Source organism: Lampris incognitus, chromosome 17 (genome assembly GCF_029633865.1).
Source record: "Lampris incognitus isolate fLamInc1 chromosome 17, fLamInc1.hap2, whole genome shotgun sequence".
NCBI classification, from domain to species: Eukaryota; Metazoa; Chordata; class Actinopteri; order Lampriformes; family Lampridae; genus Lampris; species Lampris incognitus.
The window spans coordinates 22,128,640-22,146,141 of NC_079227.1; the positions used below are offsets into that span (position 1 = coordinate 22,128,640).

At 44.8% G+C, this 17,502-nt stretch overlaps 1 non-coding gene across 1 annotated transcript; it reads right to left on the reverse strand.

Annotated features, from left to right (window-relative positions):
- Positions 1-13,985: 13,985 nt before the first annotated feature.
- On the reverse strand, positions 13,986-14,149 carry LOC130128101 (U1 spliceosomal RNA). Its single transcript, XR_008811874.1, has one exon. It is a non-coding gene; the product is annotated as a U1 spliceosomal RNA (small nuclear RNA).
- Between the last annotated feature and the right edge of the window lie 3,353 nt (positions 14,150-17,502).

Genomic DNA, 17,502 nt, shown 5'->3' on the forward strand with positions numbered 1-17,502 from the left:
GGCAGACCTAGACCGATGGTGCTCAGATTCCTCTCATCTGTCTGTCCAGAGATGTACCGTGGTCTATAACTGCTCTCTCTCTCTTTCTTTCTCTCTCTCCGTTTCTTTCTTCTCCCCGAGGGTTCAAATGAACAGAACAGTAATGAGAACATCTCTCCTCCATCTCTTTTTCTTTTCTTTTCTTTTATGCCATCTATCCCTCGCTCTGCTAAAAAGGTCTGAGGTAAACTGAAAAACATGAGGTTAACAAGAGGAACATGAGGGTGGCCTATCGCTGAATTAACCTGCATCTGGAGGAGCACACGCACACGTACACACGCACACACGCACACACACACACACACACACACACACACACACACACACACACACACACACACACACACACACACACACACACACAGGCAATGGCTGCTGTGGTGAAATTGGGTTTTCCATATGTTCGTTGAATTAACTTGCATTTGGAGGAGCGCTCACACACACACACACACACACACACACACACACACACACACACACACACACACACACACACACACACACACACACACTGGCAGTGGCTGCTGTGGTGAAACTGGTTTTCCAGATGTTGGTTTAATGGAGCTTTGAGCCACATTCGCTAAGCTCCAGGACTGAGGAGAGGGGAAAACCTGATTGAGTTTTTCCTGACTGAACAACCTGACTAACCAAAGGCAGTGTATGAGGACGAGTACAGAGAATTGAATCACAGCAGCTTTGATAATGCTGGTTAGTTACTTCACACCCTAATTGTGAATGCCGGTATTGTAAGCTTTGCTTTGTGAAATTGCTTCTGTGCACCTTCTAGGCAGCAATGTTGCAAACTCAGCAGAAAGTAGACTGTTAGCATTAGTACTGACAGCTGTGAACATCACAACATTCACATTATGGTATGTTGCAGTCTGCTAACACTTGAGCATTTGCTCATCAGCTGTGAGGTAAGCAGTGGTCTCTAAAGATATTCAGTGTACTTCACTCCAAACTCCATGCTGCATTTTTGGAGTGTAAAATTTGAAATCACCGGGGCATCTGGGTAGCGTAGCGGTCTACTCTGTTGCCTACCAACATGGGGATCGGCGGTTTGAATCCCTGTGTGGCCTCCAGCTTGGTGGACACAATTGGCCGTGTCTGTGAGTGGGAAGCCGGATGTGGGTATGTGTCCTGGTCGCTGTACTAGCGCCTCCTCTGGTCAGTTGGGGCCCCTGTTCGGGGGTGGGGGGAACAGTGTGATAGTCTCACGCGCTATGTCCCCCTGGCGAAACTCCTCACTGTCAGGTGAAAAGAAGCAGTTGGCGACTCCACATGTATCGGAGGAGGCATGTGGTAGTTTGCAGCCCTCCCTGGATCGGCAGAGGGGGTGGAGCACCGACTGGGACGGCTCAGAAGAGTGGGGTAATTGGCCAGATACAATTGGGGAGAAAAGGGGGGGGGGTTGAATTCAACCAAAGAAAGAAAAAATAAAGAAACAAAGAAATGTATTTTCATCAAGGGTTTGAGCCTTTTCAAAAATGGACATAGTGGACAAATGCGGATTAGTGTGGCAATTTTTATCACTCCTACCCATCTGTGTGAATGTAAGAGAGAGAAAAAGAGACAGTGAGAGATATTGAAAGATATGGAGGGATATGGACAGAAGGACAATTTAACTTTGCAGCTAATGTTTCTAGGGCATTACGAGTACTTTAACGCCACGTGTCCATGCTTCAAAGTGAAGGAGTTTGTGTGTGTGTGTCCATGTGTATGTATGTATTCAATTGTGTATATGTCCGTGCTAAAATGTGTTTTTGTGTTGATGTGTCAGATGTCACGTCAGTGCGCGGCATGTGGCATGACCTTTGTCCTTTGATTGAATTGAGGTATTAGTTATGGACTGACAGAGCGACAGGAAGGGAAAGGGGACAGGGGATGCAGGGAGGGTCGGGGACATTTTTACAGACTCTGGTCGCTTTCTACTCCAGCTTTTTCAGCTGGTCCGGCTTGCTCTCAAACAGAATGAAGCAGACCTGATTATTTGTTTGCCATCGTCTTTTGTTTATTGGGGAATTAGCGAGTGACGGTGGCTCAGTGGTTAGCGCTGTCGCCTCACAGCAAGGTTCAAACCCCAGGGTTGGCCAACCTTGGGGGTCATCCCAGGTCATCCTCCATGTGGAACTTGCATGTTCTCCCTGTGTCTGCAGTGTTTCCTCTGGATGCTCCGGTTTCCCCCACCATCAGAAAGACATGCATGTTAGGGTTTATACTCCTGTCTGTGCCCCTGACTGAGGCGTGGCAAGACGAACTGGAGTTGGTCCCCAGGCGCTGCACCTGCCTACTGCTCCTAGTTACACAGCTAGGATGGGTTAAATGCAGAGCATAATTTCCCCATGGGGACTAATAAATTAATGATTGAATGAATAATTAATTTAAATAATAATTAAATAATAATTTAAATAATAAAAATAAATAAGTAAATAATAAAGTATAATCAAAATCAAAAATCAAATTAAAAAAGTAATTAGCTGTAGTGCTTGAAAACTGTCATGTGCGTCTTGGAGATACCTGGGAAAATCCTAATGCTTCAAAGACATGTTGAGCCAGGAGCATTAAGGAAGAGGGTTAGGAGGAAAGTGGGTTGTTTGGTATTTCACAAGGTCAAAGGCTTTTGTGATAGCTGGTCCGAACTGCCACAGTAAGCTGAACTACAGGCATGGCGCCTTCGTTTGCAAGAATAGGCGATAAGTGAGATTACAAGCTTGTGAATGGAGGTGAGAGTGGATGAGCAGCAGAAGCGGAGAAAATAACCCTGCGGGTTGGGCGAGTCGAGACCAAGAGGGATGAGAGGAAGATTTCACCTGACTTATTGAGCCAATAGGTCAGAAAAAACTACTTCGCTGGGCACTTTCTAAGCATTGAAGACTTCAGGTAACATGAAATGATTACTTGTTGTTGCTAAAACAGAAGTTGGGCAGTGTAGCATTCTCAATCTCTCTCTTTCTTTTTCTCTCTGTTAGTGTGTTGTCCTCTTTCTTAAAGATTCCTTGATTTATTCGTAAGTAACAGTGTGTTTGTGAGCGTGTGCAATGCATGGACACTGATGTGTGCATTGGTTTTTGCTTACATACATGCATGTAGTGCACATGTGAGCGTAAAAGGCAGTGTTGATTTACAAAACCAAATTACATTGTGATAGCCAAATCAATCTGGAAATGGATAAAAAAAAAACGACTACTACTTTTGGCTGCCCCCTGTTAGGGATCACCACAGCGGATGATCCATTTCCATTTCTTCCTGTCTTCTGCATCTTCCTCTGTCACACCAGCCACCTGCATGTCTTCCCTCACCACATCCATAAACCTCCTCTTTGGCCTTCCTCTTTTCCTCTTCCCTGGCTGCTCCATATTCAGCATCCTTCTCCCAATATACCCAGCATCTCTCCTCCACACATGTCCAAGCCACCTCAATCTTGCCTCTCTTGCTTTGTCTCCAAACTGTCCAACTTGAGTGGTCCCTCTAATATACTCGTTCCTAATCCTGTCCTTCTTTGTCACTCCTAATGAAAATCTTAGCATCTTCCAACTCTGCCACCTCCAGCTCCACCTCCTGTCTTTTCGTCAGTGCCACTGTCTCCAAACCATACAACATAGACAAAAAAACAAAACAAAAACAAATAAAAGGACAAAATAGAGCGCAAAAATCCTCGGAGGCTATCCAGATATTGATTTGTTCTATGCTGTGTTGTTTTGTATTTGGAAGTGGAAGAAGGTCGTCTAGTTTGATTAGTCCCGTTTTCTTTTAGAATGTGATGCTCTGGGCAATGTTCTGCTGGGAAACCCTGGGTCCCGCCATTCATGTGGACAGCAATTTGACACATGCCACCTACGTAAACATCATCGCAGACCAGGTACACCCCGTCATGGCAACGGTATTCCCTGATGTCATTGGCCTCTTTCAGCAGGATAATGCGCCCTGCCACATTGCACACATTTTTCAGGAATGGTTTGGGGAACATGACAAAGAGTTCAAGGTGTTGCCCTGGCCTCCAAATTCTCCAAATCTCAATCAAATCTAGCATCTGTGGAATGTGGAGTGTGGAGGATGCAAAGCTTTTTATACTTAATAACCTGTATAAGCACTTAGAAAAGCCGCAAGCCCATGCCCGGCTTTTGTTTGCTGACTTCATTGGCATTCAATATGATGCAGCCGCATCTTTTAATAGATAGGTTGCTATGTGATTTAATTTGCCTCACCAGCTTGTATTATGGATCTTGGATTTCTTGACTGACAGAGAGCAGAGGGTGTCTGTAAATGGCTGTCTCTCAGACTCTGTAGCTATATCCACAGGCTCACCACAAGGATGCTCCCTTTCACCCTTACTTTTTATTATGTACACTGATGTACATAATGTACACTCAGGAGGGCAGCTATTTGGTCAGATTTTCTGACGACACTGCATTGCTGACCCTTCTCCGAGGTTCAGAATCAGTCCACGGGAATGCTGTCACTGATTTTATTTCTTGATGTGATAACAATTTCTTGGATTTAAATGTTTCCAGAACCAAGGAACTGATTATTGATTTTAGACGTAACAGAGATGCAGCCAAGAGTACATCATACGTAATTAAAGTGTGGAAATGGTTACATCATACAAATATTTGGGTACTATTATCGATGATCACTTTAAATTTGATGTGAACACTGAGGCTATTGTGACGCAGGGGCAACAGAGAATTCACCTTTACCATAAACTAAATTCCTTTTCTTTCAGGCCTGTCATCCTCTGTCACTTTTATCGATCTTTTATTAAGCGTCTTCTGAGTCTTCTTCATTTTCTTTTATCTGCTGGTTTCACGGCCTCAGGGTAAAAGACAGAAACAGCCTGAACAGCTTTGTTAAAATCTGTTCTAAGATCACCGGAGTGATCACCAAAGAGATCTGAATTCTTTGCAACCAACAAATCCTCCAGAAAGCAGCAGGTATCTTGGCTTTTTCTGGACATGTTCTTGCAAGGGAATTTTCTATGCTGCCATCATATTTCAGCCTTTGCGGGTGCGTTGACAATTACATGGTTTCTTTTTATCTTATATGTGCAGGTTTAGCGGCTGCAAAAGCCACACAATCCTTCAGTGAATTTTTAGTGAGTGTTTTGCCAGAGTGATTGTTATTTGGGGTGTTCCAACTGTGTGGTTTCCCCCATGCCTCTCGGTGCTCGGTCGACCAGTCATGTAACTTCAGTGATGTTGTTAGTCACTTGATCCAGCGGCCCTATCGTGTCAAACAGGAGTCACTCAGTCACTCAGTCGGTCAGGGACATTTGCATTTGTAGGGCTGGCCCGCTGGTCCAGTCAAGCCAAAAATATAAAGAACTGAACTAAAATTATGTATTTGGTACCTTTAAAATGAAATAGAATAAAGTGATGTATATTGATGTATAAACAGCATACATCATATTGATGTATGATGTATAAAAACAGGATGATCAAGAGCAATGGTAGAAAATTAAAAATAAAGATAAAGATATAGCCGATGTACATTAAGAAAAAGATGCAGCAGCATGTTCACATTTTCAGTTATTGCACAGGGTACAATTATTCAGTTATCGCAGAGTCCTTGTATATTTCACATAATAGAAAGCCAACAGATGTATGTTGCACATAATTAAGTAATAACTAAATGTATTATAGATGATATATGGGATGTCCTGAAATTAAATTGCAGTAATATGAAAAATATAAAAATGACAGCGAATGCTGTTTCTTCAGTGTTGTGGCAGAATGGGGAGGAGTTGTACAGTTTTATGGCCGCCGGTGGGAAGGCTCTCCTGTGGTGTTCTGTGGAGCACCTTGGGGGGATTTGTCTGTTGATGAAGGTGCTCCTGTGTTTGATCAGTGTGTTGTTGAGGGTTGGTGACACATTTTTCATGATGGCCAACAGTTTGGTCAGCATCCTCTTCTCTGACACCGTTGCCAGAAAGTCCAGATTTGCCCCCAGCACAGAGCAGCTAATATGATATTTATCATGACATTTATGTATATGATAAATGTCAAACTCCAACCCAGATACCATGAAATCTCCCATTCAGGCAAAGAAAAGATAAAATGTGCACACCAACAAACACACACTTCCATATCAAAAAAACATCACATACACATCAGTGAGGTGAAAATGGCCATTAAGACCTTGTCACGCGTAAGACAAGATAGGACAAGGCTGCCTATAAAAAAAAGGTCATCATGGAGCAGAGTTACTTATCTCAGGGGATATCTTGTCAATAAAACTATAAAATATTGCCTCAGTGACCTATTTTACCTCCCTGTACAAAGACACATAGTATGTACACTCATGCTCACACACACCTGCATACACCTATGCATACATACGTACATACATATGAGCATGTATGGCTGTATAATAAACGCACACAGATTCACTCACGCACACACACACACACACACACACAGACTAGAATGACAGACGTGCACACTCATACACACACATTCCCATGATGCCCCCCAAGCTCACACTGTACATATGCTGTTGATCCTAATCAATGCATTTTGTGCACACTTGTGGTACAGATCGAGTTGACCCTGCCAGCAGACAGATGGGAACCCAAAGAGGGAGGGGGGGCATCCAAAAACAGGACCCCAAAATCCCCCGCCTGTGTCCTGATACAGAGCTTCCAACTTGGATCACACCACAGGGGCTGATAGCTGACTAGATTAGACCACTGAGGGAGATGACGCGATGGAGAGAGCAATGTAAGGTCGGAAGGAAGGAGGAGGAAGAAAAAGGAATAATGGAAAGAAGGAGCAGGGGGTGGACAGAGGGCACAGAGAGCTAAGGAAGGACGGAGCGACAGTGAAAAACAGGGAGATTGATGAGGAGATTCAGAGGGTGATGTGTGTGTGTGTGAGAGAGAGAGAGAGAGAGAGAGAGAGAGAGAGAGAGAGAGAGAGAGAGAGAGAGAGAGAGAGAGAGAGAGAGAGAGAGAGAGAGAGAGAGAGAGAGAGAGAGAAATGGTAGTGAGGAAAGGTAGTGAGAAAAGTCCTTTCTGTCCCCGACCCTTCATCAAGGTACCCTTCATCAAGGTACTTGTCCTCACATATTGTGAAGTGTGGTCATTGGCCATCTAAAAGAATGATGGATGACTGTAACCACTCTGAAAGGTGAAAGACACACGAAGTCACGAGAACATGACAGCAACCAAACGCAGATCTGGTCTTTTCTTATAATTCGAATGTGGTCAAAATCTGGCCATTTTTGAGCTTTAAAGACAAGAGCATGAGATATCTGACATTTAAAAAGCCAATGGGATTGCTGTAAACCAAATTTACAAATGTCTGCAACTGTCCTTTCAACCCTTTAGTCGAATGGTATATTGGGATTGGAAGGATCAGTGTGTGTGTGTGTGTGTGGGGGGGGGTGTGTGTGAGAGAGAGAGAGAGAGAGAGAGCGAGAGAGAGAGAGTGTGTGTGTGAGAGAGAGAGTGAAGAGGGAGAGTGTGTGTGTGTGTGAGAGAGAGTATGTTTGTGTGTGTGTTTTATCTATTTGAGTGTATGTGTCATTCTTTATATGTTTGTGTGTGGCATTATGTCTAACGAGGGTGAGCCTCCAAGTGTCTGACTCTCATTTCCTGTGTGTCTGTGTACGTGCGTGCGTGCGTGTGCGTGCGTGCATGTGTGTTTGTGACATGGAATTACTCACTTTGACAAGCTTGGTCTCTCGCTTCATAATCGCTATAAGTACAAGAAGGAATAAGTCACTCTCCGCTTAAGAACATACTTCAACTGCTATTATGCGTCCCTCTAACCATGCCTCTGTGTTACTGACATCCATCAACCCAACGGTCTCATCCGACACACACCGTAGGTCAGAGTTACACCGCGTTAGATGAGTTGTCGATCAAAAAAAGTGTCAACGTAAAATGAAGTAAGATAATAGGGTGGCAGGGCGTGTGCAGGGAGCCGTCAGAGATGGTTTGGATAGACAGCTACCATGAATCAACATGGCGGACGGTTGCACTGTTCTCGTCGGTCTAATGACCCCCAGCCTGAAAGAGGAGCTTATATAGTATATGCTACCCAGCGTTCTGCATATAGATACAAGATGTAATTTTTCCGTTGGCAGCAAGGAGCTGTATGGCAGTGCCCTTGAGGTGAGAGACGCAAGCTCGTGACTTTAAGGTCACAAGTTTGAATACCCAGAGCAGCTGGAAAAAGTATGGACGGGAAATAATGAAGAAAAAAATAACGCCTTCCTTTCAGTAATTATGATCAAGGCACCCTTGAGCAAGGCACTTGAACCACAACCGACATGCAAACACTCTGTCTTTGACGTTTCTCTGGTTGAAGTCGTGTTGAAATAAAAATCGTTGGGGCGTCCAGGTGGCGTGACGGGCGATTCCGTTGCCTACCAACATGGGGATCAGCGGTTCGAATCCCAATGTTACTTCCTCTAGGCTCTCCTCAACCTGCAGCCTACTCTCGCTACAGATCGAAATGTCATCCGCAAACATCATAGTCCAAAGAGACTCCTGCCTGATCTCGTCCGTCAACCTGTCCATCACCATTGCAAACAAGAAAGGGCTCAGAGCCGATCCTTGATGTAATCCCACCTCCACCTTGAACCCATCTGTCATTCCAACCGCACACCTCATCATTGTCACACTTCCCTCATACATATCCTGCACCACTCCTACATACTTCTCTGCCACTCCCGACTTCCTCATATAATACCACACCTCCTCTCTCGGTACCCTGTCATATGCTTTCTAAAGACATAATGTAACTCCTTCTGGCCTTCTCTATACTTCTCAATCAACATTCTCAAAGCAAACATCACATCTGTAGACCTATTTCATGGCATGAAACCATACTGCTGCTCGCTAATCGTCATCTCTCATCTTAAGCTAGCTTCTATTACTCTTTCACATAGTTTCATGCTTCATTGCTGATCAACTTTTACCTCTGTAGTTGCTACAGTTCAGCACATCGTCCTTATTTATTCTTGAAAATCGCCACCAGTATGCTTCTTCTCCACTCCTCGGGAATCCTCTCACTTTCCAAGATTGTGTTAAACAATCTAGTTAAAAACTCCACTGCCATCTCTCCTAAACATCTCCATGCCCCCACAGGTATGTCATCAGGACCAACTGCCTTTCCATTCTTCATCCTCTTCATAGCTGCCCTCACTACCTCCTTGCTAATCCACCACACTTCCTGATTCACTATCCCCACATTATCCAACCTTCTCTCTATCTCATTTTCTTCATTCATCAGCCCCTCAAAGTACTCCTTCCACCTTCTCAGCACACTCTCCTCGCTTGTCAGCACATTTCCATCTCTATCCTTGATTGCCCTAACATGCTGCACATCCTTCCCAGCACGGTCCCTCTGTCTAGCCAATCGGTACAAGTCCTTTTCTCCTTCCTTAGTGTCTAACCTCTCATACAACTCACCATACGCCTTTTCCTTTGCCTTCGCCACCTCTCTCTTTGCTTTATGCTGCATCTCCTTGTACTACTGTCTACTTTCTTCATCTCTCTGACTATCCCACTTCTTCTTTGCCAACCCCTTCTTCTGTATACTTTGATGTACTTCCTCATTCCACCACCAAGTCTCCTTATCTTCCTTCCTCTGTCCTGATGACACACGAAGTACCTTCCTAGCTGTCTCCCTCACTATTTCTGCAGTGCTTGCCCAACCATCTGGCAACTCTACACTACCACCCAGTGCCTGTCTTAACTCCTCCCTGAACTCCACACAACAGTCTTCCTTCTTCAACTTCAACTTTCACCATTTGATCTTTGGCTCTGCCTTCACTCGCTTCGTCTTCTTGGTCTCCAAAGTCATCCTACAGACCACAGTCTGATGCTGCCTAGCTATGTTCTCCCCTGTCACCACCCTGCAGTCTCCAACCCCTTTCAGATCACGCTTTCTACATAAGATATAGTCCACCTGTGTGCACCTTCCTCCACTCTTGTACATCACCCTGTGTTCTGCCCTCTTCTTGAAATATGTATTCACCACAGCCATTTCCATCCTTTTCACAAAATCCACCACCATCTGTCCTTCCACATTTCTCTCCTTGACACCATACCTCCTCATCGCCTCTGTTCCCTTCACCAACGTGCCTACTGAAGTCCGCTCCAATCACCACTCTCTCTTCCTTGAGTACCCTCTCCACCACGTCATCCAACTCACTCCAGAATTCTTCTTTCTCTTCCATCTCACATCCAACTTGTGGGGCATATGCACTGATAACATTCATCAATACACCTTCGATTTCCAGCTTCATACTCATCACTCTGTCTGACACTTCCTTCACCTCCAGCGCACTCTTGACATACTCTTCCTTCAGAATTACCCCTACCCCATTTCTTCTCCCATTCGCACCATGGTAGAAGAGTTTGAACCCGCCTCTGATGCTCCTGGCCTTACTCCCCTTCCACCTGGCCTCTTGCACACACAGTATACCTACCTTTGTTCTTTCTATCATATCAGCCAGCTCTCTCCCTTTACTAGTCATGGTGCCAACATTCAAAGTTCCAATTCTCACCTCCAAACTCCTACCCTTCCTCCTCTCTCACTGCCTCTGGACATGCCTTCCCCCTCTCTTTCTCCTTCGCCCTGCTGGCCAAAAGTATACCGGTGGTGGTCGTTGATAACCCGGGCCTTGACTGATCAGGTATGGAAATCTTACTTATGATCCGCATATCTGATTTGACGCAACCCTCCCTATTTATCTGGGCTTGTGACCGGCACTAAGAATGTACTGGCTTGTGCATCCTCAGTGGCTGGGTTCTATGATATCTGAAACAGTGGTTATAATGGACTTCCAAAACTCTTCCAGGTAAGGGCAACTCCAGAGCATATAGAGCAGATGGCCTTCAGTTATCTTACACCTCTGGCACATGGCAGATATATTCCCATCAATCCTGTGTAGGGTGATATATGTTCTGTGAAAAATATCAAATTGCATTTGCCTATGTTTTGTGGAAATAAGAACTGTCTGAGATCTTTCCAAAACATTTTGCCAATCAGGGTCACTGTAGTTGCATTCTAGGTCTGTCTCCCATTTGCGTTTAACAGACAACTTATCATACATTGGTAGATTTCTATTTAGAATGTTGTATATTGAGGATATCAGCCCCCTAGCGGAGGAAACTGGTATGTTAAGCAAATGATCCTCTAGGGGTGATTCATTTGGAACTAATGGGAAATCTACAGAATTATCTTTGATCCAGTGTCTGATTTGAAGGTATTTAAAGAGATTGTGTGTTGTCAAATTAAATTTGGAAGATAATTGTTGAAATGTAGACAGTATATTGCCACTATATAAGTCTCTAACAGTTTTCATCCCATTATTGACCCATTTCTTTAATGTTCCATAAGATTTTGAATGTTGGGGTTATCTCATAAAGGGATCTTTATTAGTAATGAGATATCTATTCCCAAAATTGTGTGGGACTCCTGCCATGCTCCAGAGGTGTTCAAAATTATGGGGTTCTTTGTGATTGATGAGAGGCTTTTCTTTGTGCCCAAGAAAGGAATTATTTTCAAAGGAATAGTATTCAGCTCATGTTGTTCTGCTAGATTTATACTTTACAATTTTCTGAATAGCTTGGTGTTCTGGTGCATTTTCTAAAACCATCACGTGGCGGATGGGCATGGTTTATACACTGGTTTTGAGGAAAGTGGAATCTAATCTGGTATACACTTTTATATAAATGTGTGTGTGTGTGTGTGTGTGTGTGCCAGTTAAAATCAGAAACCACCTACCTTGTGGGGACTTTTTATGTGTCCCCATGAGGAAAAGGGTCTATTTTGGGGTTAGGACTTGGTTTTAGGGTTAAGGTTAGAATTAGGATTAGGTTAAGGTAAGGGTTAAGGTTAGGCATGTAGTTATAATGGTTAAGGTTAGGGTTAAGGGCTAGGGAATGAATGTAATCAAGTTCCCCACAAGTATAGGAAGACGTGTGTGTGTGTGTGTGTGTGTGTGTGTGTGTGTGTGTGTGTGTGTGTGTGTGTGTGTGTGTGTGTGTGTGTGTGTGTGTGTGTGTGTGTGTGTGTGTGTGTGTGTGCGTGTGTGCGTGTGTGTGTGTGTATTGGAGCAGGCAGAAAGTGGAGCTTTGGGGCACAAAGTTATTCTGAACTGTGTGCAGCACACTCAGGAGAAAACACTTCAACTTTTGACTTGTGTCTGTATAACAGTTACAAACCTAATTAAGGATAATTGTCTGAATGTGGAGTATTTTTATGTTCGCAATCAACATAATTACCGAAAATGTGCCAGAATGCTTTTCTCAGCATTTCCTTCCATTGGAGAACTTGAACCATGTCACACACACAGAGTAGTTGGCTCAACATCACCCATACTGGACAATACTGATACTTCTCAACAAACTACGCTGAATTAACTCTTTGAAAATGCACCCACTTTACATTTTGGAAATGGAGCACAAGCCGCTCTTTTGCACATTTGTCGCGACATTTGCCATAATATCTTATCCGTCAAACATGCCATCTGATTCGGAAGAGACTGGCCTTTTATAACAAATGAAACCTGCAGCTTTTACTAAAAGAACAAATGTTTGAGCCCATGGAATTCGTCTGTTGTGATATAATGAGCAAGTTGTGGATATCATTTCCGCCATTGCAGATACTATTACTGGTCTGCACCGTAGGCAGTGAGCTATGATTGATATTTCAGACGATCACACTTTGCCAACGGCAGAGTGAGGGAGGGGGAGAGAGAGAAAGCAAGATAGAGAGCGTGAGGGCGAGAGACAGAGAGACAGACAGAATGAGAGAGACAGAGCGAGAGACAGACAGAATGAGAGCGACAGAGCGAGACAGAGTGAGAGAGAGAGAGCGAGACAGAGCAAGGGAGAGAGTGAGAGACAGAGCGAGGGAGAGAGAGAGAGAGAGACGACGAAATGAAAATAGGGGGAGAGGAACACAAAGAAAGATGATGTTGGTAATGGTGATTAGAGAATTGCTATTATCTGAATCTGAAGAGGTATAGCAGTGCCTTCAGTCCTGGGTAGTGTGAGACAACCATTTCCTTTCGTGTGCATGACCGTGTCGGACTCACAAAGTTTGTGTGTGCAATAGAGGATATCTGCATGCAACCTCTTCAGCAATTAAAGAGATAAAGTATGGTTGCTGTCGTAACTTTTCTGCCAACTATGGCTAAAGAAGGATGTGCTCCAGACTAGGTTTTGGCTGCACAGCTGATGCACCGTTTCGCACAAATCCCCTTCTGTTATGCATCAGTTGGCGTCATGCCCAATTCTCCATGCTGAGCGAAAGAATACCCGTTGTTTATTATCATAACTCACCGCAGGTGTACATTCACTGAGCCAGCAGGGCAACACCAGCTCTCTGCCTCCAGCTCACATGCACCAGGCCACCGTCACAACTGCATACGTATATGCACACTGTACTACACACAAACGTAGCGCTGCATCGTATTAATAAACTTGTTTTAACACTTACAGCCATTTTGCCCCCTGTGCAATAAGTTGGCCATCTGTACATGTGGGCGTGTGCATGTTAGTCTTTGTATATTTTTTATTTTTATTTTGATATACTTTATCAATCCCCATGGGGAAAATCCTTCAACGCATTTAACCCATCCTAGCTGTGTAGCTAGGAGCAGTGGGCAGCCGTCATGCAGCACCCGGGGGGGACTAACTCCAGTTATTTGATTGATTGATTGATTGATTATTTCTTCCCATTGCCTTGGTCAGGGGCACAGACAGGAGTATTAACCCTAACTTGCATGTCTTTTTTTTCTTTGGATGGTGGGGGAAACCGGAGCACCCGGAGAAAACCCACCGCAGACACGGGGAGAACATATAAACCCCACACAGAGAACAACCTGGGATGACCCCCAAGGTTGGACAACCCCGGGGTTCGAACCCAGAACCTTCTTGCTGTGAGGTGACAGCGCTAACCACTGGGCCACCGTGCCGCTTATTTTTTCAGGGGAGAGCGCGAACACAGTCCCCCAGTACCAGAAATTATACAGTCGAGATTCCCACATTTGGGGAATTCGCAGGGGTCAGCACAACCGGAGCGCAATGGTCAAGCCTCGCCCTGGGTGAACCACCTTCTTGATCATGGTATCTTTCCTGCCAGGTAAGTGTTTTCAAAAGTATATTTTTAACGTGTACTAATCAGACATGATGCAATTCTTCCACAATATAGACAGAGCACATGTAAAGTTGTATTTACATCTGCTGAATGCTGAAATCATTAAGACCTGGATTAGTCTTGTGATGGCAGCAGGGCTGGGAAATTAACACCAATCAGCAGTCACTGCTTCCTAACTTAGGAAGCACAGGGAAACAGTTATGTTTCTTAGCCTCTTTTTCATCTTAAAAACCTGTTTTACATTCGGATAACGGATGGATGGATGGATGGATGGATATACCTGAGTGCAGGTATTACTCTAACAAGGAGACTACCAATGTTATTCCTGATTCCAGAGCCTTTTGGAGACTCCTACAATCAGTTTCAATCTTTCTAGACATTCAAAATGACAAATCAGATGAGGGAAAAAAGTAACCTGGTTAGTTTTATTAAAGAAAAAAAAAGTGTTGTGACGTATGCCCCACCATTACAGAATAAGCTTGTGTGTTTGTCTTCGTGTGCATGTGTGCATGCATGCATGAGGGCATATGTGTGTGTGTGTGTGGCAGCAGAATTGGCAGTGCTCGTGAGTGGGGAGCCAGTCAGGATAATGTCTGTTGCCATTAAAGTGGGCGAGCCCTAAAGTTGGTGGGATGTCTGTACAACTGTGGATGAATCTGTTGGAAACCAGCGTGAGCCACCACATGCTTGTTGTCTCCCCAAAGAAGCCCCTTTTCACCTGCAGCAGGCAGGTGAAAAGGGAGCAGTCAGCTTGCTCCACACGTATTGGATAATGCATGTGGAAGTCTGCCCTTGTACCAACTACGGAGGCCAGAAATGGTTAGCTGGCTAATACAGGCCTGCTGCTGGCGTGACACCGTGGGCACAGAGTGGTACAAGCAAGGGCAATCTAACCGAGGGCATGAGCAGCAATATGCAGGCTGGCACTGCAAACTGGAAGGTTTTTTTTCAGTGAGTGTGTGTTTGCGTGTGTGTGTGTATGTTGTGTGAGACAGTTGTAAATCATACTGAGGACAGCAGGTTTGCATATAAGTATGTCGCTGTCTGACTAGTTCGGTGACATGAACTCAGCATGAAAAAAAAACAGTTTCCTGAAGAATGGCCCACAATGACACTGGTTGCATAACTAATTTGCTTAATTTGTATAGCAACAAATTTCTTCCCTTTTAAAACTAATTCTTTGACTGCTCCAGCAGTTGTCTCATTTACATTTATTTTCTAGTGCAAGCACATGTGTAACGAGTCAGCGCCGGGCCCTGAGGTAAGATGGTCAAAGCGGGCCCTGGCCTGCCCATCACAATCACACATAACCTCATGTCAGTAGTGAATGAAGGAAGTGAAAATGACCAGCAACAGTGAAATGCACTGCACAGTTGATGCCTAAGGGTGTTTTCACACTAGGAACCCGGGCCTGGATCCGAGTATATTTGACCCCAAAGTCCAGTTCTATTGCGTACTGGGAACACTGCGTACTGTACTCAGGTACAGATCAGTGAACCGTTCCCGGGTCCACTTGTAGAGGTGGTCTTGAGTACGGCTCATGTGTACTTGAGTACAGTTCACATCAGGTGTGAAAACAACTGTACCAAAACATGAAAGTGGGCTCCTATGCTACAAAGGCATTCCTCAATGCCACCTGTCTCCTCCGAAATCTGTGTGTTCACGCAGCACGTGCCGATCTCGTGTGTAGATACACAAGTGTACTCAGGTACAGAGTACTCAGGTACAGGTTTTATTAATGTGTGAAAACTGACTGGGGGGGGGGGTCAGTCGTGGTCAGGCATGGTACAAAACAGCCGTACCTAATGCAAAAACACCCTAAATGAAATTATTACAAGGAGACCGCCGTGCCAAAGAAGAGGGGTCATAATAGCAAGGCCAAGATAGTAATAGACTAGCCTGCTTAACAAAATTACATATTACAATACAAACATTATCAGTGATGGCACATCCACATATTGACATTATTCATACCTGTGCATAGGCCTTATAAACACAAAACACCAGTGTGTAGGTTGATTATTAGCCAAATAAATAATAAATAATAAACATATTCTACTTACATAATAGGCGCACTTTTCGCTGTGCGATGTCTTGACACTTAGCCAGCTAGCTAACTCTTCTCTGTGATTTTGCTATGCGGCAGTATGCATGTCCGTAATTACACGCCGACACACTTTGCACATTTTTGAACATACCGTATACCGTAGACTAAGTGCTCGAGATCTTTGATAGAATAGTGGTGAGATAAGGCATCCTGGTAGCGTGGCAGTCTGTTCTGTTGCCTACCAATACGGGGATCTCCAGTTCGAATCCCGTGTTACCTCCAGCTTGGTTGGGGCTGTGTCTGCGGGTGGCAAGCCGGATGAGGGTAGGTGTCCTGGTCGCTGCACTAGTGCCTCCTCTGGTCGGTTGAGGCGCCTGTTCGGGGGGCAGGGGGAACTGGGGGGAATGGCGTGATCCTCCCAAGCGCTACGTCCCCCTGGTGAAACTCCTCACTGTCAGGTGAAAAGAAGCGGCTGGTGACTCCACATGTATCGGCGGAGGCATGTGGTAGTCTGCAGCCCTCCCCGGATCGGCAGAGGGGGTTGAGCAGCGACTGGGACAGCTCGGAGGAGTGGGGTAATCGGCCGGGTACAATTGGGGAGAAAAAAAGAGGGAAAAAAACAGTGGCGAGATAAAGAAGGGTCCATGCGTGCGGGCCCTAAATTGTTGCAGGCCCCAATGTGGCTGCATTACCTGCATGTATGGTAGTTTGATCACCTCTGAGTGCAAGCCACATCTTCATTTTTATGATCAGGCAAAGTTTTAATGTTCCTCCATCTTTGAATAATTAGTTTGTGACAACCATAGGACTACTCCAGTTGACTAACTTGCTAAGTATAGACCAAACAACCACAACAATAACAAAAGAGGTCAGGGCTCGTGCACTACTGCTTGTGCGTGCTCATGCACAAGCTGGAAAATCGAGCATAAACAGCTCACCTTTAACTTCAAATCTTCACATGACATTTGTAAATGCAAATCTTTCAAATCTATTCGGCCACTGAAAAAGTTGCTGGAATCATTCTTTATCAGTTTAGTTTTCCCTGAATTTTCTCAGCACCGAGGGAGCAGCATCATACCAACGGTTCGCCCTCATAACAGCTTGCTGATGAGGGGACCGGGGCTGCCTTCTGCCAAAGCAGACCTGACCGAGTTCAGCAGTAGACTCATATGCTCACAGCAGCTACATGTGAGGCATGGCCACAGTGAAGGCTACTGACAGTGTTCCCATGTGGACAATCCTAACAGCAACATGGCTTGTCTATAATGTCTCGGTTCCCCCCGGGGCCACTGTCAACAT